Source organism: Lytechinus variegatus, chromosome 4, assembly GCF_018143015.1.
Source record: "Lytechinus variegatus isolate NC3 chromosome 4, Lvar_3.0, whole genome shotgun sequence".
NCBI lineage: Eukaryota > Metazoa > Echinodermata > Echinoidea > Temnopleuroida > Toxopneustidae > Lytechinus > Lytechinus variegatus.
Window position 1 is genome coordinate 56,264,441 of NC_054743.1, and position 25,348 is coordinate 56,289,788.

General features: G+C 35.1%; 1 protein-coding gene across 1 annotated transcript in view; it reads right to left on the minus strand.

Moving 5' to 3' along the window:
* Window positions 1–19,499, minus strand: part of LOC121414368 — an 82,596-nt gene extending 63,097 nt beyond the window's left edge. The window contains exon 1 of the mRNA XM_041607521.1: window positions 19,238–19,499. The gene's annotated coding sequence lies outside the window, so the exon portion shown is untranslated. The remainder of the gene's footprint in view (window positions 1–19,237) is intronic.
* Window positions 19,500–25,348: the final 5,849 nt, after the last annotated feature.

The window sequence follows — 25,348 nt, forward strand, 5'->3', positions numbered from 1 at the left end:
TAATATGGTTTCTGGCTTGATCGAAAAGAGACCTGTTAAGAAGGTTTTGCAGTTAGCCATTAAAACGATACATATTTCAACTATTACCTAATGTGAGCGCGAAGCGCGAGCTGAATTTCTGGTAAAATTCTGACCTAAAAAAGGGATTTTTTAGCGCTTTTTTTAATCATTAACAGTATAGGTATAAAACCAAACAATTGATGCGAGCGCGAAGCGCGAGCAGAAAAAAAAAGAGATTTCAGACTTAAAAATGGGACACTCTAATCATGTTTGTAAATCATGAAAAAGGATGGGTATTTTTTGTTCTTCCTACATTAATTATGCGAGCGAAAAGCGCGATCTGATCTGAAACTAGACAATTTTAGCACGTTTCGAATAAAGATGAAGCTGCATATCTCAATATTGTGCGCATGTTTTAGAATCTGGGCATTCTGATATATTTAACACGAAAATCAATAATGCGAGCGCGAAGAGCGAGCGGAAAATACTTGATATTCCGGTTGAAGATGGTGAAGTGGATGTGGAAAGCACTTAATAAATAATGCGAGTGTGAAGCGCAAGCTGATATGTCCATTGGTATTTCGACCTAGGACCTGGACATTCTAGGTCTAAGGACATTTTGTCATATGAAACTGGTGACAACTTTCTTATTCCTCTTCCTTAGCGCGATATGAAACATATGAAACTGTGATATTGTCGATATTCTTTTCTGAAAAGGAACAATTTAGTCATTAAGAATTCATGATTTTTTTAAATATTTATTAATGTAATAATCCTAATGAGTGAGTGAAATGTGTTGACACTGAGGCCTGAAAACTGGATATTTTAAGCACTTTTGTAATCATGAATAGGATTTGTGAGTTGATATATTTTAAACAAAATGCGAGCGCAAATCGTGAGACGAAATTTTTGGTAAACTGTCATAAAGGGGGTTTTAAGTAGTTTGTTATATAACTTGGCAAATCAAATTATGATAGCGCATGCAAGCGATGCGACATTAAACAGAGTACTTAAAAATCAAATTGTAAATAAACAAAATAATGAATAATGTCTGAGCTGATATATGCTTTGTATATCGACTTCAAAACTTTTTAAGCTACATATCAGCCTATTTAGCAAGATATGTACCTCATCAAACAGGCTATGTAAGCGTGAAGCGAGTGTGAAATATATTTCTTAATCATTTTCCAAGTCTTCCCCTGACCCTTTTTTTTCACTCGTCTCCCTCATCTTATGTTACCTCTTCTGTCCCTCCTTTCTTTCCCCTTCTTTTACTTTTTTTCTTTCTTTCCCTTTTTTTCTTCATTTTTTTTTGCTCCGCCAATAGGGGGGCGGGCCCCTTGGCCCCCTGGATCTATGATTCTGTGCACTCCCTTTGTCTAGGGGGTTATTGTCCTGGGGGTAATTGTCCGGGGGGTAATTGTCCTCTGGGGGTAATTGTCCGGGGGGTAATTGTCTGGGGGGAATTGTCCGGGGGTAATTGTCCTCGGGGGGTAATTGTCCTCTTGGGGTAATTGTCCGGGGGTAGTTTTCCGGGGGTAATTGTCCTAGGGGGTAATTGTCTGGGGGTAGACAGTTGTCCGGGGGGTAATTGTCCTAGAACCATGTAAAATTGTTCATGATTTGACTATGCACTGTACATTTTCATCAAGTGGTCAAGTTTGCCACTACATATTTCCAACGCTTGTATTAACATAGCTTGTGATTGTAAGTGTGACACTCCACGAAGAGACATGATGACATGACGTCACGTCATGTCATTTCCGGTATGATAGAATTCCGCATTATATCATGTTAGGTATATTGTTTGATCTGACTGTCTGATCTGTGAAGGTGGTATGCTGAACATGCTGGATAGTTCAATCTTACTATGATAGTAATATTTCATCAAATCCAACCAGCCAGGTATCTTATCTTTAGATGTCAAGTTCCCCTTATCCAAACAAAAGCAAAAAACCCTAATTTTTCAACATTTTTTATATCTGGAAGCTATATTTTAAATACTAGTATTCGTATATTTTGATAGGAGTTTTTAAACGCATGTGGAATGCTAATAATGTGGGAATGCCAGGCCCTTACTACTTTAATGATATGAAATACAGAATGTTTGAATTCCTACATAGTTGACACTATGGAAGCTTTCGGGTAAATCACTACTGTGTTCCAACATCTGCAATTCCCCCAATGTCAAGCAATGGATAATTCGGTTTCCTCGTTTGCATACCGATTTGTTTATGCTCAGTTGTGTCAATCCGACAGGATGGAATTGTAGGAATTTAATAATAGTATTGCATATACACTGTGCCTCCTATTTTTCGCTTAATCCCTACTTTCGGTGTGCAACGCAGACGGCATTTACGACAGCATATTGATTTTAGAAGATACTTTTGGGCCTGTAGTCATGGTCGCAATACACCCTGCAATGCAAGTTGTGTGACAGATTTTTTTTTTCGTTTCGCATCTTCAACGAAAACATTTAATTTGCGTTTCGTTTGCAAAATTATGGTTGCTACTTTGGTAACAGCGGTTTATCCGATTTATGACGACTTTCCATAGCCACATTCGGTTCCTCCCAGAGCTCAAGAGTCCGCCCGGGGCCATTGACGAGTGGATACGAGGCGCGACCACGCGTAAAAAAGGAAAGAGAGGGCAAGTACATTAAGTATAGGCCTATGTAACGTAATAAGATGTCAAAAACGATGTTCGAAATACTGAAAAAAATATATATTTCCAATGCTTGTTTCTGAGTCGAAGTCTAAGTTTTTCCTCACTCAATATGTACTTGATTTGTTTGAAAAACCACTTACTTAACCATGTCATAATCTACGTTTCGCATGTCTCCAGTCAGCTGCCAAAGTCATGATAGTACAGCCCCGCCCCCGAGCTTAGGTGAGATATGCTATGATGACCAGTCGTACATGCATAAAAGCGAGATTCTAAGAATTTAGAATGGCATGCTGGTGTCGCATGAAAAAAATTTGCACACGAAAAGCAGATCGATAGGGTCTGGAACACAAAGCTTAGAAACGATTGTAGAACAGTTTTCTACGTTCGATTCTATTAAATATACTGTACAATCAGTTATAAGAATCGAGTGTTTGATTAAAAGTTAACTTTTGGGTTATCGGATCCTAATGTCGCGTCCCAGAGGTTTGCGAAAACTTGATATTAGTAGTTAGCAACTTTAATAGCAAATCGATTAGTTTTGTTTATCCATACGTTTATTGGTCAATTGATGATCAATTTAAATACAATTTTCAACTGTAAACTTCGTGTAAACAGATGTATAAACATCCTCAGATATACACGATTTACATCCATTCATGTACATGTATATCATGTTTGTGATGATTTACTGTTGAAATTGTTTATTTTTTATCTCTTTTTTTTGGGGGGGGATTGAACATGACAATGGAAAACAGCATTGTGGCATGTCACAATGTTGTCACCATCCTCCATTCCCCTTGCTAGACTGCCGATTCGTCTATTGCCAACTCTTCCACTCAAGCGGGGGGACTTGCCCCCCCCCCCGGAAAAAAAATCCTCCTTGGGGAAAAATGCCCGTTTTCAAAATAGAAAGTGTGTTTTTCAATGAAATGATTTTTTTCCCAAAGCGCTCGCTCGCGGAAAAGAAATAAGGACTTAATTAATATTTTTATCAGTCAAAAATCAATTGAAAAAAAAGATTTGCTCAACTTAATTACAACACAAACTACTTCAAGCAGATGATAATCTGAGGATTAAAAATACCCGTAAGCACCAAAATGCCAAAAGTGCCTTTTTTAGCTTGCCCCCCCCCAAAAAAAAAAAACATTCTGCCGACCCTGGTCTAGTGCCATTCTGTTCATTACGATTTCGCCTAACGACCATTTGGTTCAATGACCATTTAGTCCAATAATCACTTCGCCTAATCACCAGTTCGTCTATAACAATTTCGTCTGATAACAAGTTGGTGTAATACCCAATTTCTTTTAATTCATGTCACTCAATCAACACCAACTCCAGTCAGGCAAAATGGTAAATTGCCATCGGACCAAATGGTTATTGGACAAAATGGTGAGTGGATGAAATGGCAATTAGACAATGTAGATGGTGGACCCACTAATGATAGGTCCATTGATAGTGCACGAGTTGGTAATTGGACGAACTGGTAATTGGACGAACTAGCATTAGACAATAAGAGATCCTCCATCACATACCACACGTTTCCTTACATATATGTTGAGGAAAAAATATTAGGCATATGAATTGAATTGAATTTATTAGCAAACTTCATTCACATGGCATAAGTATTTTGTTTGAAAATATATACAATGGTAACATAAACAAAAACATTCATCACTGTATGTCGTATATATCAGTAATACATCAATAGATAGATTTCCAATTATCATAAAGATATACATCTATATACAAAGAGAAATGACAAATTGAAATTTAACACAAAGAAGGTGTAGCATAATACAATATATATAAGTTATCTAATTATCGAATCGGGAAGTAAATAAATGTGTACGGTAGAGATATCTTTTTGGTAATGGTGGCTTTGGTGGCTTTTAGATAGCTTGAATGGAATTTTAAAAGAAAAATGTACTTGATGTTAACACTCACCCCTTTTATTTATAATTGCTTTGAAGAACTTACAAAAATTATCAATTATGTTTTCATTATCAAGTTTTATAATGAATATAAATTTGTCTTCATTGCTAAGGTTTTTAAAATGTTTATACATTTCAGCTATTTTGTCAAAAAACACCACCCCTTCTGTTGTGTGTACATATTCTTTTATCGTGTGATACTCATCCCCAACACTTCCTGAATTACAATTATTGCACGTTCTTAAATGTAAGGGTACTTTATTTGGACGTCTGTCTTCCATTTTCAATGGGTAAATTATGGGAACTTATTCTAAATCCACAGATGTTTTTTTCCGTATTTTCTGATTTTTTACAGTTAAAAGATATTTTTCTGTTTGTATATTCTGTTTAAAAAGTTAATAAGTTCTCAATTTATTTTGCTCAGCATCACTTGCTCGATCATGACGGAAATCCAAAAAGAACTGGCGATTGAAAATTGTTCTTTTTATTTCTTCTTTTACTACTCTATCACTATCAACTATCTCACCTAGTTCTAAACTATTCTTATTCACATCCAAATATATGTTAAATCCCTAATAAGAAGATGTTACAGATTTCCTAGCCAGCGTTCGCAATTATTCTCCATTATCTTTTTTGTTTTCTTCAAAGGAGTGATGTAGCAAAGAATCTTCATCTATACTCCTCATTCGACCATAATATTTTCCCAAGTTTCCGCTAATTTGTGTTATCAGTGGATACATTCCAATTTCTGCAAGTATTGCTAAGTGGCTACTCATTTTGTTAATTCCGAAGACAGCTCCGCTAACTTTTTAAAGTTGATGGTGAAAGCCCCCCATACCTCCGAACTATATTAGTGTATTGGCTTTATTAAAGAGTCAAATATTCGTGATGCGGTTTTTATATTTAGAAGATTGTAGCCAAAGGATTGAAATAATATGAATAATACTCTCTTGGCTTTATCTGCCAGATTAACTCTTGTATCTTTGAATGAGCCGCAGTTATCAAACGTAAATATGCTGCATGTTTAACAATTTCAATGTTCTGATCATGTACCTCGAAAGCCTGATCTTTCATTTTTTTGTTACAAATCATCATTTTTGTTTTGTCAGTATTAACATTCAATAGCCATTTATCACAGTAAATACCAAGTCTATCTTACTTTGTTTGCATTCCACACATTGATTTTAAAACCAATACAATGTCATCTGCATACATTAAACAGTTTACTTACTTTCCATTCAACTCAACTGGATTAGTGTCAGTAATTCCTAACTCTTGAGGCAAGTCATTTAGATAGAGGTTGAAAAGGGTGAGACTTAACGTACACCCTTGTTTGACACCACAATTGCTTCCAAAAGTTTCAGTAATCCCTTTATTCAGCTTTACACTCAACTTTAGTTTTTTTTAATTCATATTAGTTACAATCTCATAAAAATTGCCTCCTATGTCATACTTCAGCATTTTATAAAACAGACCATTCCTCCATATATGCTTTTTGCAGGTCGACAAAACAAAAATATATATTACACTTGTCATCCATCTTATGCGTTCTCACGTATTTGTCTAAGATGGTCTTTCACGTAAATATGTGATCTGATGTTTGATGGCCTTCCTTGAAACCTATTTGATTTAACATAAATAAACGCCTTGTGAAATATCTCATGGATAATAATCCATGAGATATTTCACAAGGCGTTTATTTAGAATAATACGAAATAATTTTCCAATGGAGCTTGAAAGGGAAATTCCTTGATAGTTTGGCAGGGTTGGTTTTAAACCCTGCTTTGCACAATGGTATAATATAACTTTCTGACCATTTTTGAGGAAAGTTTCCACTGACGAGGATCAAGTTGAAACATTTTGCTAACACTTGTGAAAAATTGTATATACCTGCTTTTAACATTTCATTTAGAATCGCATCACAACCAGGTGCTTTCTTTGGTTAAAGTTTTTGTTAATACATACCATGACTTCGGAAGATGATATAGAAAAGTCCAACGAACTGAAGGTTCTTTTCAGATGTTCTTCATTTAGTTGACCCTCAATCACCCGTTGATTTTCAGTAAGTGAATAGTCCTTATTCCTTAATTTGCGGAAGTAAGTATACCACTCTATATCTGAAATCTTTCCGGAAATATCCTTTCTTTCAGTATGCAGTTCATTCAAATAATTTATTATACTCCACCATTCTTTTGTGTTATTGCTTTGCATGTTTTTTTAACCTTGTTAACATATTTTCTCTGCTTTCTCTAACATTTGTTTTGAGTTTTTTCTTGAATAACTTCCTACACGTATAATACGTATTTCTCAATTGACAATCGAATGGATTCTTACATACTTCCCGACACAATTTCTTAACCTTTTCCTAAGTGCTTCTGTTTCTCTATCACTTTGAAACTGTTTACATTTTCTTCGTTAATTCTGTTTCTTCGATGGTATTTTCCTTGGTATTTGAGCTGAATCGGCCACATGTAAAATACAGTCAGTCAGCTCGTTCACTGCAGTATCTATTCCGTTTTCATCTAACATGTAATTCTTTTCATACAAAGCATTCATCATGTCCTTGTCTTGGGCTCTTTCGGGGCCCTTTCAGACTGTTCCCTGCTAAACCGACCCTGCCATTTAACAATTTCTAGGGGTTGCTTTAACTCTTTAACACTGCTTTCACATTGATCTTTATGTATATCTCTGTAATGATTTGCCCTCATCCATGGGCGGCGGAAGCGGGGGGGGGGGGGGAAACGTGTCCCCCTAAATTTGAGGAGGGGGGAAAACGGTCCCCCCCCCTAAATTTCTTGTTGATGACCTTTTTTTTTTTTGCTTGTCAATTTATTTTCCTACGCCCCCCCCCTAAAATTTTTAAAATTTTTGGGTTGAGAAACTTTTTTTTTTTGCTTGTCAAAAATTTTGTTGGTTGTCCCCTCCTAAAATTTTTGGCTTCCGCCGCCAATGCCCTCATCTATACCTTTATTGTGCAGTGGTCTGAATGAGTCGTTAAAGGTAATACATGGAAGAATGTGATTAGACCATATAAGGTGCGGATCCAGCTATCGCCAATGGGGGGGGGGGCGGAATTTTTTTCAGCCATAGATTATTTTCCCGGATCGGCCGCTCGAATATGATTTTTGCCGGGATTCTTTGTTTCTTTGAAGGGGTAGTCCTAATGGTCACTTCTTAGCTTTATTCTTATGAAACATAAATGTATAATACCATAACCCGCGTAGCGCGGGCTATTTTTTTAGATAATCTTATGTACTTTTTCCTAAAATTTTGAACATTCTTGGAAATGTTTGTTTTCCTGCAAAAAATGTATGCAAGTTGATAATTACACGAACGTAAACAGTTAGCAGAAATGAAGTGATGGAAAAGGTACTGTTAAATACTTGCTTGCAATTAGCCATGAATACGTTACATATTTTTAGATATCAAATAATGCGAGCGCGAAGCGCGAGCCGATTTTCTTAAACATTTTTACCTAAGTAATGGAAATTCTTAGCACTTTTTGTAACTTAACAGAATAGGTATATAATTAAACATGCGAGCACGAAGCGTGAGCAAAAACATTCGAGATTTAGACCTACTGAACAAGACACTATTCAATTAGTTTTGTAAATCATGAAAAGGATGAGTAAGTGGGGATCTTCCTTACATTAATAATGCGAGCGGAGAGCGCGAGCAGAAAATATTTGTATACGTTTTGAACTGCTCGAAATTGTACCTGTTCTGAACTGCTTGCATTTAGCCATGAAGACGTTACATATTTCAACATTCAAATATTGCGAGCTAGAAGAAATTTTTTGACCTCTTTTACCTGAATAATGGAAATTCTAATCACTTTTTGTAATCTTGGAAGGACTCTAAGTATATAAACTAAACTTTTTTATGCGAGCGCGAAGCGCGAGGGGAAAACTTCTGGACACTCCATTCATGTTTTGTAACTGAAAAGTTATTATCAATTTTCATACATAAATAATGCGAGCGCAAAGCGCGAGCAGACAATGATATTGTGATCTGAAACTGGATAATGATTTAAACAGAGAACAATCTGCGTATCTAAATAAACGTGTGTTTTAGATTTCGACCTAGAATTCGGGTATTCTAAGTACTTTTCTTATCATGAAAATTAATAAAGCGAGCGCAAAGCGCGAGCTAAAAGTATATGATATTCCGATCTATAAAGGGTCAATTTAAGCTCTGTATTGCAAACACTTTGTGGGAAAATTGTGAATTGTGATGGATCACAGTTTAAAAAGAGCTGATGTATTTTATTATCATTACTTTGAGTTTTTACATAGGACCGGAACATTCTATAAGGGCATTATGCCATCATATGAAAATGATTACTCTCTTCCTATTTTTCTTCATGAGCATGTGAGCGCGAAATCTGTTAATATTATGGCCTGAAAATTGGACATTTAAAGCACTTTTGTAATTATGCATAAGATGCATGATAATGCGAGCGGAAATTGCGATCCGAATTTTTTGATAAACTGTCATCAAAGTAGTTTCATTTAGAATTAATATTGGGATATACATAACTCACTAATCAAAATGCTAGCGTGCAGCGCTAGCTGATACATTTGACAATATGACTTGAATAGGGATATTTTGAGAACTTTATGGAATACAAGTAAAACCTGCAAATCAAATTTTGCGAGCGCGCAGCGCAAGCTGAAAATGATAATATTCAGACCATAACACAGACATTTTTACAGAGCACTTTTTAAAATCAATTTGTAAATCAAACAAAATAATGAAAGTTCAATTTCCCAGCTGAAATATGTTTTATAATACTTCAAAATGTCAAGCTCCATATTGATCAAGATATGCAAATCCCCTAAAAGACAATGCGAGCGCGAAGCGCGAGCGAAAATGTTTTATCCTAACAAATAGATTTTCAAAAAATTATTTTCAAAGTCTTCCCCTCATGTTATTTTATTCAATAACGTTCCTCCTCTTATGTTTGCCTGTTTTCTTTTCTCCTCTCTTTTCCCTTCCTTTTCTTTTTTTTTCTTTTTTTGCCAATGGGGGGGTGCGCCCCTCGCCCCCCCTGGATCCGCCTATGCATATAAATCACTATCTGCCAGTGTATAGTCAATAACGCTCGGTGTAGCACCATTTGCACTATAACATGAAACATTTCCATCCGGGTCTTCAAACGTACGACCATTTAGAATTCGGAGATCACACATTTTTACATAATTCATATCTTCCCCCCCTTTTTTTTTGGGGGGGGGGGTCTACAATCCTTGTTTCTTCTATCCATCACATTAAAATAATTCTCTATTCTATATTGTGGTATTAATCGAACTATGTTGTCTTTTCTGGTGTATTCTGATCAGACACATTGCTGGTGTAACCATTAAGATCTCCCATTAGATATGTATATATATAGAGATATAAATATGTCGAGTCAAAAAAAGTCATAAAGACAAATGTACGTAAAGCTGTAATTTAGTTTCCTTACTCACCGTTATTGGAGACTATACATCGTCACTCGCAAATGCTAAGGGCATGCCAGTGTTCACATTGAACTCTATTTTTAGCCATATTGTAGTTTATTATCCATTGATAGATCCAGACGTAATATTTGTGACGTCCCTTGTCTGATGCAAGTCAAATAAAGCCATTTTAAAAGAAAACAAATCACGCGTGAATATTCAAATATCTTTGAAAGACTGCATGAAGCTTCGTACACAACCATTGGAATGGGGCAATATTGGAATATCGTACGAACAATCCGGTCTGAATACATCATACGACTTTATTCACCGATTCTTTATGAAAAATATGTTTCATTTGAATGCACTTGGTATTCTCTATTGTTGTACACTTTTTGTAATTTTCTACATAAAGGTGAAGCTTGTAGCTAGGAAGATTTGTACGAATTCAACTGGAAGAGAATTAGTATTGTCAAGGGCGATAATTCGATAATGGCTGTAATGTTGTTCACTAACATTTAGGTGAATTCCTTATGTGTATTTGCTAGCAATGAATGTCGATTTGTGAAAAAGTTGTGATTACTTTTATTATATCAGAATGAGTTCTCTACTGCCCTCTACAGGTCCCTTCGTGGGCTCAAGCAACGGACAATGCACATGCTCAAAACTGCGGCTTGTTCACCCTTCAATACACAATAAGCGGACTTCCTTTGCCTCTTCTCTCATCATGCTCAAAGGTTCCCTGAACCGCCTTTCTGTATCGTGCTTTGTATGTTGTAAGTTCCCTTTCTTTTCGTTTCTGCTTCAGTACCTCTTCTCATTCATGCACGTGACTATTGTATATCTGTTCCTGACCGGAACTTGTATTTCAGATTTCACTCTTCCTGTTATAGACATTCTAATGTCAACTAAAAAATTGTGTTTTCTGATTTTTCTTTAATATGGCAAATTCGGTAGATACACCATTCAATTCAGTTAACGATGATGACTTTCTTGACTTGTTTAGGCCATCCTTAGTAGAAAGTGAATCAGACATAAATCCTCATATTACTTCCTTTGAAAACCATGTTACAGACAAATTTAATTCTTCGTCACAAGAGTTGAATTATGATTTTGACACTGATAACCAATTTCAAAGTCCATATTCTGAATACATCACCCATAACCAATTTAATAATGTTGTTAAGGATTATGATAACTCATCTTTTTCTCTTATACACCTTAATATTAGGAGCATTAACAAACACTTTGATGAATTACGGTTACTTTTAAATAATCCCACCATGCAAACATTCTCAGTAGTAGGTTTAACCGAAACATGGCTTTCTCATGATACAAGCCTTCCATTAGCTCTCGATGGATATGATCTTTTAGTTAACAACAGACAAAATAGGGTGGGTGGGGGCGTTGCGTTATATGTTTCACAATCATATGATTATGTAGTTCGAGACGAGCTTAACAGCATGACTGATACAATTGAATCTCTTTTTATTGAAATTACTATCCCCAACAGCAAAAACATTATCATAGGTGTTATATACAGGCCTCCGAGTTCGAACATCAAATCATTTTTAGATCATCTCTCTGACTTGGTTAAAAATCCAATTTTTTATAGTAAAAATTGCTTTATAATGGGCGATTTTAATATTGATTTATTAAAACAAAATAATGTTACACAAGATTTTTTTGAAATATTTCTATCCGGTTCTTACTTACCTTTAATATCTAAACCAACACGCATAGTCAATGAATCCGCTTCTCTTATTGATAATATTTTCTGTAATGTTCTTCCCCCACCCGATTCCTTCATATTACTCTCTGATATCACAGATCACTTCCCTGTTTCGACTAATTTCTCTTTAAAAGACAGATTCAATAACAATAGCCGTCCACTAAAACGAAGAATAACACACGAAAATATAGCTCGTCTGGGTGCTAGTTTTGACGATGCTGATTGGTCTTGTGTTTTTGATAGTAATGACGTTAACTTGTCCTTTGAAAAATTTAGGAATATTTTTAATCTACACTTTGACACTTATATTCCGAAACTTAGAGATAAGCCATCTAACTACAAAACATCACCGAAGCTTCCATGGATTTCTAAATCGCTCTTGCGTTCGATAAATAGAAAAAATAACTTATATTATAGATACAAAATGAAACGGTCTGAGCACTCCAAACTTAAATATACTTGTTATAAAAATACACTGACAAAGATTATACGTTTAGAAAAGAAAAGATATTTTACTAATCAGTTACAACTTTACAAGTGTGATATGCAAAATACATGGAAAATTTTAAAACAAGCAATGAATATATCAAATAATAAATCCAATATTAAAAAAATTAGATCTGGCGATGTCATTTTTGAAGATTCTCTCCAAATTTGTAATATCCTGAATAATCACTTTTCTTCAATTGGGGAAAATCTTGCAAGTAATATTCCTCCCGCAGCAAAACACTTCTCTGAATTTTTAGGCCCACCAAATTCTAGTTCAATGTTTCTCGCTCCAACTTATAATCAGGAGATAATTAATATTGTTTCTGATTTCAGTTCTAAAAAAAGTACAGGACATGATGACATCAATAATTTTCTTCTTAAGGGGGTAATATCGTCAATTGCGGATCCCCTAACTCATATATTCAATCTGTCACTTCTTAACGGCATTGTTCCCGAGAGCATGAAAATAGCAAAAGCCATTCCTTTGTTTAAAAAGGGTGACAAATTAGATGTTAATAATTACCGCCCAATTTCTTTGTTATCTACATTGTCGAAAATACTAGAAAAGATTATTTATAAAAGAACTATTAATTTTCTCAAATCAAATAATATACTTTCAAATTCCCAATTTGGATTTAGGGAAAAGCAGAGCACTACACATGCATTATTGAGTTTCATTGAAAAAGCGGCACATTCAATCGATAAATCTTCTCATTTAATTGGTTCGTTCCTGGACTTCTCCAAGGCCTTCGACACCATTAATCATGATATTTTACTAAACAAATTACATCATTATGGAGTGCGTGGGAAGGCCTTGGAGTGGTTCAGGAGCTACCTCTTGAATAGGAAGCAATATGTCTTTTTAAACGGATGCAACTCTCAAATGAAAAAAAATAATTGTGGAGTTCCACAGGGTAGTCTTTTAGGCCCGATTTTGTTTATAGTCTATATTAATGATTTTTGTAGATCATCAGATGTTCTTTCTTTCATTCTCTTTGCGGACGACTCTAACTTATTTTTTTCACATAAAAATCCTCTTCACCTTGCCAATACAATCAACTCTGAACTAAAAAATGTCACCCAATGGTATAAATTTGCTTGATATATTATTTTTTTCATTTAGTAGTATATGATATCAGATTTGACATATGAGCTCAGCGTGTAGGGTTATTTACCCATCATCGTTTTGCTGGCAAAAAGGGAAAATCAAAAGAAAGCGGATCATCGGAAGAAATGATACATTGATTAATATTAATTATTTCTCGCTAATAAAACAAATGAGGAAGAATGAAAAAAAAAACGCATTGCGGAAAATGCATGAAATTCACAGAATTTTGTAAATAAAAGATCACACACATCATACTTTTTATTTCGCCCTTGCCGCATTGACTTTTAAAATTCAATAACTTTGTTATTTGTTATCCAGTTTTGATGAATTTTTCGGTATTTTGCTCAGTGAATCCTGCCCTATTTATAAAACTATAAATACTTTCAGCCCGGACCATCCCTTTAATGATAATAAGAATAAGGTGAAGGAGAAAAATATCGAAAATGATAATAATAATTAAAATAACAATAATATAATAATGATAATGATAATAGTCATACTAATAATGGTAATAATAATAACAATAATAAATTAATAAATAAACAATGAGTGTGATGATTGCAGTGCGACGAGAGTTGGATGACAGCCTTCTTTACTCATATATTCATAACGAGAACAATATTGTGAGAATGCAAAAAACAAAGTATAAAACCTCCCCCCCCCAAAAAAAAAAAAAAATAAAAATCTCCCCCAAACCGTGCACATTTGCAGGCACAAAAAAGCCTTGACACAAGAATACTACCATACCGGCCTGCAAAAGACCCGATCGATACCTCATGAATATTCATGTAACAATAGCGAATGGGCGAGTAGTGCTGGGTGAGGAACATCGTACCGCTCTGTCATTGGTCAATTCTGAGCTCAATGCCTTCGCACACTCGCCTTTGCTCTGCCCATAGAAGTACGTGTATTGCTACACACAACCGTTATATCACATGTTTCTATAGGGGAAATCTTGATTCAGATCGCGGCAATATCCAAAATCAACTCTTCAAAATAATGATGCAAAAATACAATTTTACTCAAAAAATGTCTATGTAAACCACTATTTTTTATATGATAAAATGAATTGTGAATTTCTTGCCAGTATAACAACATAAAAAACACAGAATATGGTGTTGATTTTCTGGCTGTAAAATTGGTTAAACAAAAAAAAGTTACTTTGTCACAAATAGCTGCCACCGGCATAAGTGGCCTATGGGCACAAATAGCTGCCAATGGCGCTTAAAGAGTTAAACAACAACAAAGCCAAATAATCATACATTAATCTCTTGAAGTGGCTAATGTACAATCCATGGTTATAGTTCACTGTTATGATAGTCCGATATAGATTCCAGGTAGGCTGGGAAGATTCCTTATTAATGATGGCGATGATGAAACTGATGCTGAAGTACGATGAATAATAAGAGTCACTGTAACGAGTTGAAGTGTCCGTGAAGACGATGTTGACGATTAACAGTCAATTTCAGCAATCCATGGGATGAAGCGAGTTCATTGAACAGGTTGATGATGTTGATGATCTCTATGAGAACTGATAATTCCTCTCTCAAAATAACTGCAAACAGTTCATTGATGGTGTGCAAGTCTTGCGCAACTTTTGAGACCAATTTCGCGTCACCCAGATACGTGGTTCCGTAATTACGCAACATTATGAAAGTGCATGTCAGACCGAAAATTGCTCAAAAACGTGATTTTGTGTACAAAGTCAATGCAAATTGTGTTTTCAACCAAACTTCATAAATATATGATTATTTTTAGTTTTGCTAGTCTAAATTTATTCATGTTATGATTTTTATGATCACAGAAGAGTCCCCAACAAATTTCATTCAAAAAACAATGAAAAATAAAAGGTAAAAAACCAGAGAAATACATAAGAAATTGCAAAAAACAATATAATACATAAGAAAATGATTTGATATCACAATTTTTTTCATATATTCTTGCTAAGGACACCACAAAGAGTTTCTATACCAAAAATTAGTACATTTGGAGCTTTATTTAGGGAGTTAGAGGAAAAAGTATGACTTCGCATACTAATTATGCATAAATTAGCATAATCACTTAATAGCAATTCGCATGAAATAAATTACTATACAATCTTGTAGATTATGTCCCAGATAACCCACGTGCCAATTTTCGGCGCGATCACGCGGTCGACGGCCGAGATCTTAGGGGGGGGGGCTGGGAGCCCCCCCCCCCGGCCATAGGAACTCCCAAAATACCCCGGCCTAGATAGGGTTAAATCCCAATCAGAATCATTTTTTGATTAAACATGGTAAAAATTATCAAGATTAGCAAAAAGGACCAGTCTATCAGAACCATTTTTCGCACACTGGTACGAGGTCTTATTTCAAGTGACCATTCCATCATGAAAACTGAATTATTCATTATGGTAACAAAATATCGATGTACATTGATCACATACAATGTATACAGTGCGTATCAAAAAAAAGTTTACACTTTGAAAAAGCCCTGGGAATTAAAAAATATACAACATGTGGGTAATCTTTTTACATATAATCATGGGTTTGGGTCTCCTCTATCCAATGAAGGTAAAAGTTTTTACAGAATGTTACAATTGAGTGAGCACTGTCCATTTTTGTAAAGCTCGCAGAAATCTGTTTGCGCAGAAATGCTTGTTTTCACGCTGTGTCAAGGGGAAAGGGCGAAATCAAACTTACCCTGTGAAGCATTTCTCATAAATTTCCCTAGCACTTTTAGCCAATTGAAATAAAACGTATACATTCAAGCATTTTGTAACAATTTTGCCGCCCAAATTTGAAATTTCAACACTTAGTAAGCATAACCTTTACCCTTTTTGTGCCAGCTGGATCTGAGGACATAACTGAATCTGAACAAAAGTTTATATCAGACATCTCTAGCATTTTCACTAAGCTTTTATCATTTAAAGTTGGTTTACATTTCATTTTCATTTAATACTTGTTTCTCCACACTTTTCCCAAGCTTGGCAATGATTAACAAAATGAAAATCAAGCCTAAGCCATTTCATTTAAATCACAGCTCAGTGTAAAGCAAATATCGTCACGATGGACTCGGTGTGTGGGGGAGTGGGATGGGGCGCAATGCACTTTTCGAAGTGTTTGGGCAAGGAAACAAGTTTAAAAAGGTAAAAGATATCTTCTCATCAATTTTACTTGCTAATTTCCACGTGTTCTTCATGATTAAGGTCTACTTTTATCGCATAACTATTTCAAAGTTCTGCGCAAATCATTTTTCACTAACTTTTCAAAAGTAAGTGGTGCTCGCTCAAGCGGAAATATTTTTCGACAGTTATATCGTCATTTGCTTTAATGGATCTGTACCAGTGTTAAAATGTGGAAAAATCTTCAGGATATTACAAATATATAATTTTACAGGATTTTTTCTAAGTGTAAACTTTTTTTTGATACACTGTAGAAAATAAGCAAGAAATGTATAATGATATCGAAACGAGGCAGGGTGTGAGTCAGTTTTAATCAAATAACAATACACGAATAACAATAGGCCTATTGTAAAAAAAAAACATGATTATGTTGTGGAAAAAAAATGTTTGTAGTGTTTTTCTTTTCAAAAATTTCAGTTTATTTAATGAATGAAAATAAAACCTTGACAGAAAAATAGATCTTTTAAAATAGTTGACTCGGATTTTTTTTTGCCTCCGAAGAAGATTCTGCTAGGATCGAAAGCTTAGGCCACTTTTGACTCTCTTATTTTCTTCATTGGCTCTTTTTTTTAGACAAGCAGTTTTCAGCAGCTTCTTTTTGCCTCGGATTTTTTACGAATAGAACACGGTCAGATAGCTCTACATTAAGTTTGGAAATTTAATTTCGATTGAACACAATATTATGAATGTGTTCTTGAGTTGCTTTGTTCATTATTCTATACATCCATATTGTAAATCATTACTGCACTCTATCTATGAGTTATTGCCAATTCGGTAAATATACTAGGACAATACCACAGTCTCTCTTATATTCAGGTTGTCTTGTTAAACATTTAAACATGAGAAACAAAAGACGGGTCATTTCACCCAGTGAACTTGGTATAAACGATTTTTTTTTTTCAAAACGAAAGAGCAAATATACTGTGCACAGTAAAGTATTTTGGAAAACTAAATGAAAGTCTTGATTTTCACATGGGCCTCTGTGCGTTAGAGGTATCCTAGATTTCAATGAAGAATGGTTTTATGAGATAAAAGGTGACAGATTTCTGACGCAAATGGTCGATGTAATCTCATGCTGATAAAAGATGAAGAAAACCCGTTTGTTGTGTATACATGAACATGCTGATGTGCATACGGCAAACATTATTACATAGCACACAGAAACATTAGAAAGTACTGAGAACATCCAGGAAATTAGATGAAAGTTTGTACGACGAGATCCCAATAGCATATACAAAAAAGTGCAGAATATTACCTCTGTTTTCTGTCTGTGACCATGAAGTGGTCGACGTATTGCATCACAAAAATATCCTGAATCTAAGATATTTAAATGAATAAAGGAACGATTTTTAAATTCAGAATACCTATTAAATGAGTGTTTGTATTTTTATAAGATGCTGACATTATTCCATATGTAGCCATGGAACATTCGACGATTTATTGTACCTTATTTCTTTTAAGAGAGATGAATTTTATCTACGCAATGTTCAGATAATAAAAAATAAGCTAGGTATCGTTTTTAATGATCTTTTCTGAATACGCAGGAGGAAATCATATTGCTATAAAAAGGAAGGATTTCTCTCCATCAATGGGAATTGAATCATGCTCTAGCATTGTTTTACCTTGAACCGTTACTGAGCGCTGGAATACTTTTGTTTCTATAATTATTTTATTTGATTACAATAGAGCTGTTTTAAGCGCACTCTGTGTGTCCGTTTTTGTTGTGAACATTTCTGTTGAAAGCGTTGAATGTTAATATGCCCTTATATATGTAACCACTGCCACCTCTCTTTGGTGCTGTAAGCGAACCCATTTTAACCGTAATAATAATATCAACAATTATAATAATAATTGGCATTTATATAGCGCTTTATCAATCTACGACTGTTCAAAGCTGTTCACAATTATTATTACCCGGTTACTGGATTCAAAGCATTTCAAGCAGCCTGTTAGGCGCACACTTGCTAAACCAACCGCAATGACGGTTGTTTCCTACCGGTACCCAATTAACACCTGGGTGAGAGTGGCAAAGTGTGGATTTAAGCCTTGCCAATAAAAGTACGCTAGGCCATGGTTGGATTCGAACACAGTCATGACCCTCTGCTTACAAGGCGAGAGTCAGAACCGCTACACCAGGGCGCTTCCTGTACTTCTAAGAGAAACTAGTCTAGACCAACATCTGCAGTGTTTGTACCACAGCTGATTCAAGGAGTCTGCATACATGTAGGAAAAGAACAAGTCAAGAATAATGAAAGGGGGAAAAGAGGGGGAAAAGGAAAGAAAGGAAGACAAAGTCTGCATAGCAGACTAGGTCTAATGGCTCGCTTCGCTTGTCCTTTCAGACTGGTTTGCATCGCAAACCAGCAGCAGCGCGCTTCGCGCGCTAAGATCCCATCTCACGAGCCATTCAGAGTCTGCATAGCAGACTAAAGAGAATCTGATGGTTTGTGAAGGGGAAAAAATAAGAGCAGAGAGAGAGAGAGATGGATTCGAAGAATGAAAAAAGAGAATAACCAAATGAAGATTTTAAATAAGGGGAAGGGTGAGAAAAGAAGTTCAAATGCATCGCTTAGTGCTTCAATTAGGTACAAATTAAAAACACGCTCCTAAAACGAAATAATTTGCCCGCCCAAAAAGTAGGTGTGTGTCGTTTTGTCTGGGTCAAAATTTAAAATACGTGGTCATGGACGTTTGTAATGCGTTTACCTTTAACAGGGTTTTCCAATATCAACGATGAAAAGAATTTCCTGCATGGTGCATCATATTACCATCCATGATGACTGGATTGCACTTTATCTTCCACATTCAAGCACATTCAAGATAGATGTAGGCGTAGGTGACGTCACTTGGTATCCTTCCTCTGTGAGGTAGGCCTATCATAAAAGTTAGGACAACCCTTAGAGTCCTGTCATTCGGTTCCTGGTGAATTATTGCAACTTAGTTCATGTACTGCAAAATGCCAAACCCGACTGCCACCTTCATCAACGCCCGCAAGCAAAGTTTGTAAATTGTATAAAGGAGTTTTAACCACGAATATGACATTGAAATATGTGTTCGATCACGCGGGACGAGGTTTTGTGCAGCTTGATAATCATGATAGTGTTAGTGCGAAGTTATTGTGGATTTTTGGGAACTCTAGTTTGCACAAGGAGAGTGGGTGTTTCTATTATTTATTTCGCATTTTCTTGTTTTCATTGACATGATAGAGATACTGTAGATGGAAATAATAGATAAAATGGGGACGGAATTAGAGGGAGAGAAGAAAAGAGAGAGAAATAAATACTGTATAATACGTAGTAATGTCTATCGTTCGTGTCCAATGATATATGTTGTCTTAATACATGGAAGAGGAATTCGTTTTCTGATCCTCAGGGTGTCGTGTTGTGGGCGTTTATGGGTGTGTATAAGTTGAGAGTGGATTCATTCATTTCATTTATTTATTATGAAATATAGATACAGGATAAGCTCTCTGAAAGAGACCCCTGTTGTTATTGCTTTTTCGCGTATTTAACTTAATACATCTAAAAAGTTTAAATGCGACTTTCCATAGGTATAATTCAGCTTAGAAAAAAAACAACACTCGTATACCAGGATTGCGTGACTGAGATATCACACAAGGAATAACGTATTCCAAGTGATAATATAGGCAATACAAGAGCTGAAGTATAAAGGCTAAAAGTTGTCGAATCTTGCAGAAGAAAGTGAATCTAAAAATCTTACCGTGCCATACTACTGTTCCTTCTCCTTAAAGAGGTTGGAGGTCATGGTTTTCCATCTGTCTCTGTCCAGCGCTAGCTCACAACATACGTATATCTTTCTGTCTGTCCTCTCCTAAATATTCCCAAGCCAGATTTTCCTTTTTCGCCCCTGTTGCACCCACAAATGTAATAACGCCCACAAATGTAATAACGCCCACAAATGTAATAACACTTTACCCACAAATGTAATAACGCCCACAAATGTAATAACACTTTACCCACAAATGTAATAATTTCACCCACAAATGTAATAATGCACTTTACCCACAAATGTAATAATTTTTGATCGCCCACAAATGTAATAATGACTTTACCCACAAATGTAATAAATTTGAAGGGATTTTTGGCAAATCCGTTCTGAACTCAAATCGTATAGTAATGCGTTCATATAGCACAAAAGTGCAAAGTCTCTTTTCCTGACCCGGTAAATTAACAAATTATAATATAAATCCAAAGTCTTTATTCCAGACCCGGTTGTTTCAAAAATTATAATATAAATCCAAAGTCTTTATTCCAGACCCGGTTGTTTCAAAAATAATAATATGAGCCCAAAGTCTTTATTCCAGACCCGGTTGTTTCAAAAATTATAATATAAGTACAAAGTCTTTATTCCAGACCCGATTGTTTCAAAAATGATAATATAAGTCCAAAGTCTTTTCTCCAGACCCGGTTGTTTAAAAAATTATAATATAAATCCAAAGTCTTTTTCCAGACCCTGTTGTTTCAAAAATTATAATATAAATCCAAAGTCTTTATTCCAGACCCGGTTGTTTCAAAAATAATAATATGAGCCCAAAGTCTTTATTCCAGACCCGGTTGTTTCAAAAATAATAATATGAGCCCAAAGTCTTTATTCCAGACCCGGTTGTTTCAAAAATTATAATATAAGTACAAAGTCTTTATTCCAGACCCGATTGTTTCAAAAATGATAATATAAGTCCAAAGTCTTTTCTCCAGACCCAGTTGTTTAAAAAATTATAATATAAATCCAAAGTCTTTTTCCAGACCCTGTTGTTTCAAAAATTATAATATAAATCCAAAGTCTTTATTCCAGACCCGGTTGTTTAAAAAATAATAATATAAGCACAAAGTCTTTATTCCAGACCCGGTTGTTTAAAAAATAATAATATGAGCCCAAAGTCTTTATTCCAGACCCGGTTGTTTCAAAAATTATAATATAAGTACAAAGTCTTTATTCCAGACCCGGTTGTTTAAAAAATTATAATATAAATCCAAAGTCTTTATTCCAGACCCGAATGTTTCAAAAATGATAATATAAGTCCAAAGTCTTTTCACCAGACCCGGTTGTTTCAAAATTTATAATATAAATCCAAATTCTTTTTCCAGACCCTGTTGTTTCAAAAATGATAATATAAATCCAAAGTCTTTATTCCAGACCCGGTTGTTTAAAAAATAATAATATAAGTCCAAAGTCTTTATTCCAGACCCGGTTGTTTCAAATATTATGATACAAGTCCAAACTAAGATACGATAATGATGTTCCGGTGGAATAAAAATGAGAATCGAGCCTAGTCTTCTCTCAAGACCCACTTAATTAAAACTGGTGGAATCAAAGTCTTTGTTGTTGTTTTAAATTATACTGAACGTTTTGTGAATATACGCTATGAGTAAATTGAGAATCAAGCATAGTCTTTTCTCCAGACCCGGTTATTTAAAACTAAAAACTAAAACCCTATAGTAATGCCTTCATATAGCACAAAAGTCCAAAGTCTTTTTCCAGACGCAGTAGTTTCAAAAATTATAATGTAAGTCCAAAGTCTTTTTTCCAGACCCAGTTATTTCAAAAATTATAATATAAGTCCAAACTAAGATACCATAATGATATTCCAGTGGAAAAAAAGAAAATCGAGCTTAGCCTTTTCTCCAAACCCTGTTATTCAAAAATTGTAAATAACAATACAACAACAACAACAAAAACCGTTAAGACCCCATAATCTTATTAGTGCTGGATAACATGGACATATAGCGTAGTCTTTCAGCCAGACCCAGTCATTTGTTTTTCAAAATAAGGCTAAGAGTAAAAATATAAATAACTCCAAATCTAATACCAAGCAATCCTTGAACCTAAGAACATGTTTTTAAAAAGAGGTTTAGAATGTTGTCTTTATTCCAGACCTAATCATTACAAAAATTACGAAAAAAAATCTTCTAACATAAGACCCTATCATATTCTCTTGGAATAACATGAGCTGTAAAACGTACTCTCTCCTCCAGACCAGGTTATCTAAGAAATGAATTAAAAAAGAAAATCGAATCTAAAACCAGTTTTCAAAAGTTACACCCAGTAAAAAATATGTCTTTTCCCCACACCCAGATTCTTTTGTATGATAATACTAAGACTCTTACAAAACATTGTAATTATGCATTTGCAAAGAAAACGTCCATTTTCCAGATCTGGTTATTATTTAAAAATAAAATTGTCTAAAACAAATACCCAATAATCTAACTACTGTGGAATAACATGGAGATGGATTGTAGACTTTCCTCCAGACACAGTTATTTCCAGAATAAAAAAAACAATAAAACCCAACCCCCAACAACGAATCTAAGAACCAACAATCCTCCAAATTAAGACCAAGTACAAAAGCACATGTTTAGAGCGTTGTCTCTATTCCAGACCCAGTCATTTAGAAATTAATTCAAACAATCTTAAAAACATAATACTTTGTCATATTCTTATTCCTGTTGAATAACATTATTATTATACCTAGACCTTCGTCTAGACCCAGCTATTTATAAGATAAACAAATATTGAAAAAAAAATCAAAGCTAAGACCAATCTTTAAAATTAAACCCAGTTAAAATGCTTGGGTTTAGAGAGTTGTCTTTGCTCCACATCCAGTTCTCTTAAAATACAAATTAAGCAAAAGATTAATCCAAAAACTTAGACACCAGCATCTCCAAAAATATAAAACCCTGTGATAAGGCATACCACAAAAACGTCAAATTAATAAAAGGCGTAAATATTCAGATCTAAATGGTACGAGCCTTAAAAACCCAAAACAACAACAACAACAACGTTATTCTACATCAATGATATTGTGGCGTCTTTGTTAATATTTTTTGTCTGTTTTTATCGTTTCTAATAATTTCCTATTTTGAAATAACTGCATGGGTCTAGAGCAAAGACTACACCATATTTAAAGACTGGGCGTTGTGGCGTGCGCCTGTAATCCAAGCTATGTGGGGAAGTTACAAATTGATGCAGAGGTTCGAGCCCTGGTCACGTCTTTCGGATGGTGACGTTAAAGGTCGGTCCCAGACGTAAATAATCATATCTGATTGAGACACGCCTGACAAAACTCAAACACACACACACACGTTTGCCCCCTGGAAAGATTAAACCTCAAGATGTTGATGGACCTGAATCCACCGACGGGACAGCCTAACTCCGTTATTCTGGTACGGGTGTGGGAGGAGGCTCATCTTTCTTTGCCTGTCTCTCTTTCAGTCATTTCAAATCAGTTTTTTTTTCCTATCTTATCACTTCTTGATCACATAAATCCTCTCTCTCTCTCTCTCGTTACTTAACGGGTCAATGTAACCCCAGAAAATATATCTTAGGCCACTGAGATTCTTGGAATTGTAACTAATAAAAAAAATGCTGAATATACTACAAATGGTGTTTGGTACACTGAAAATTTAAAGTACCGAAGAACTTGTTAAAACGTTATCCCCTCTTGTTAGAATGATTTTCTTTTATATAATATCTATAGATCGTCGATCAACAACCTTATCGTTTACGGGAAGTAATCCCCATATTGTGTGCTGATATCTTATTCCTCAGTTTTTTGTTTTATATGTATTTAAAGGTTTTGTGGTTTTTTTTCATAAAAAAAGAATGAATATACAAGAGATAATAATAATAAACAAGTGGAATGCCTCTGACCGTCTCACCTGCATCACGCGATTCAACATAGCAGCAGTGCTGACTTTGAAAACTACTATAACTCGCACAAGATGTTAAGTGATACTTGGTTACTCTTATTTCCACGTTTTATGAACTAGACCAATACACTTACAGAGATAGGATGGTAATTCAACAAATACCCCCAATGTGGCCAAAATTCATTGCCCTCACATGACCTTTGACCTTGATCATGTGACCTGAAACTTGCACAGGATATTCAGTGATACTTTATTACTCTTATGTCCACGTTTGAAATGTCAGATCAATAAACTTGCAAAGTTATGATGGTAATTCAACAGATACCCCCATTATGGCCAAAGTTCATTGACCTGTGACCTTGGTCATGTGACCTAAAATGCACACAGGATGTTCAGTGATACTTGATTACTCTTATGTCCAAGTTTTATGAACTAAACCAACATACTTTCAAAGTTATGATGGTAATTCAACAAAAAAACCCAATTCAGCCAAAGTTCATTGACCCTAAATGACCTTTGACCTTGACCATGTGACCTGGACACTTGCCCAGGTATTCAATGATACTTGATTACTATTATGTCCAAGTTTCATGAATCAGATCCAAAACCTTTTTAAGTTTTGATTGTAATTCATCAGATACCCCCAAATCGGCCAAAGTTCATTGACCCTAAATGACCTTTGACCTTGGTCATGTGACGTACTTGATTAATCTTATGTCCAAGTTTAATGAACCAGGTCTATATATTTTCTAAGTTATGATAATATTTCAAAATCTTAACCTCAGGTTAAGATTTTGAAGTTGATTCCCCCAACATGGTCTAAGTTCATTGACCTTAAATGACCTTTGACCTTGGTCATGTTACATGAAACTCTAAAAGGATGTTAAGTAATACTTGATTAACCTTATGGCCAAGTTTCATGAACTAGGTCCATATACTTTCTAAGTTATGATGTCATTTCAAAAGCTTAACCTTAGGTTAAGATTTGATGTTGACGCTGCCACCGCCGCCGTCGCCGTCGGAAAAGCGGCGCCTATAGTCTCACTCTGCTATGCAGGTGAGACAAAAAGAAGTAATAAAAATAATACTAAATGAAATTGCTACCCTACTTCTCATACAGTGGGTGGCAAAAATAGTCAATTATGACTTA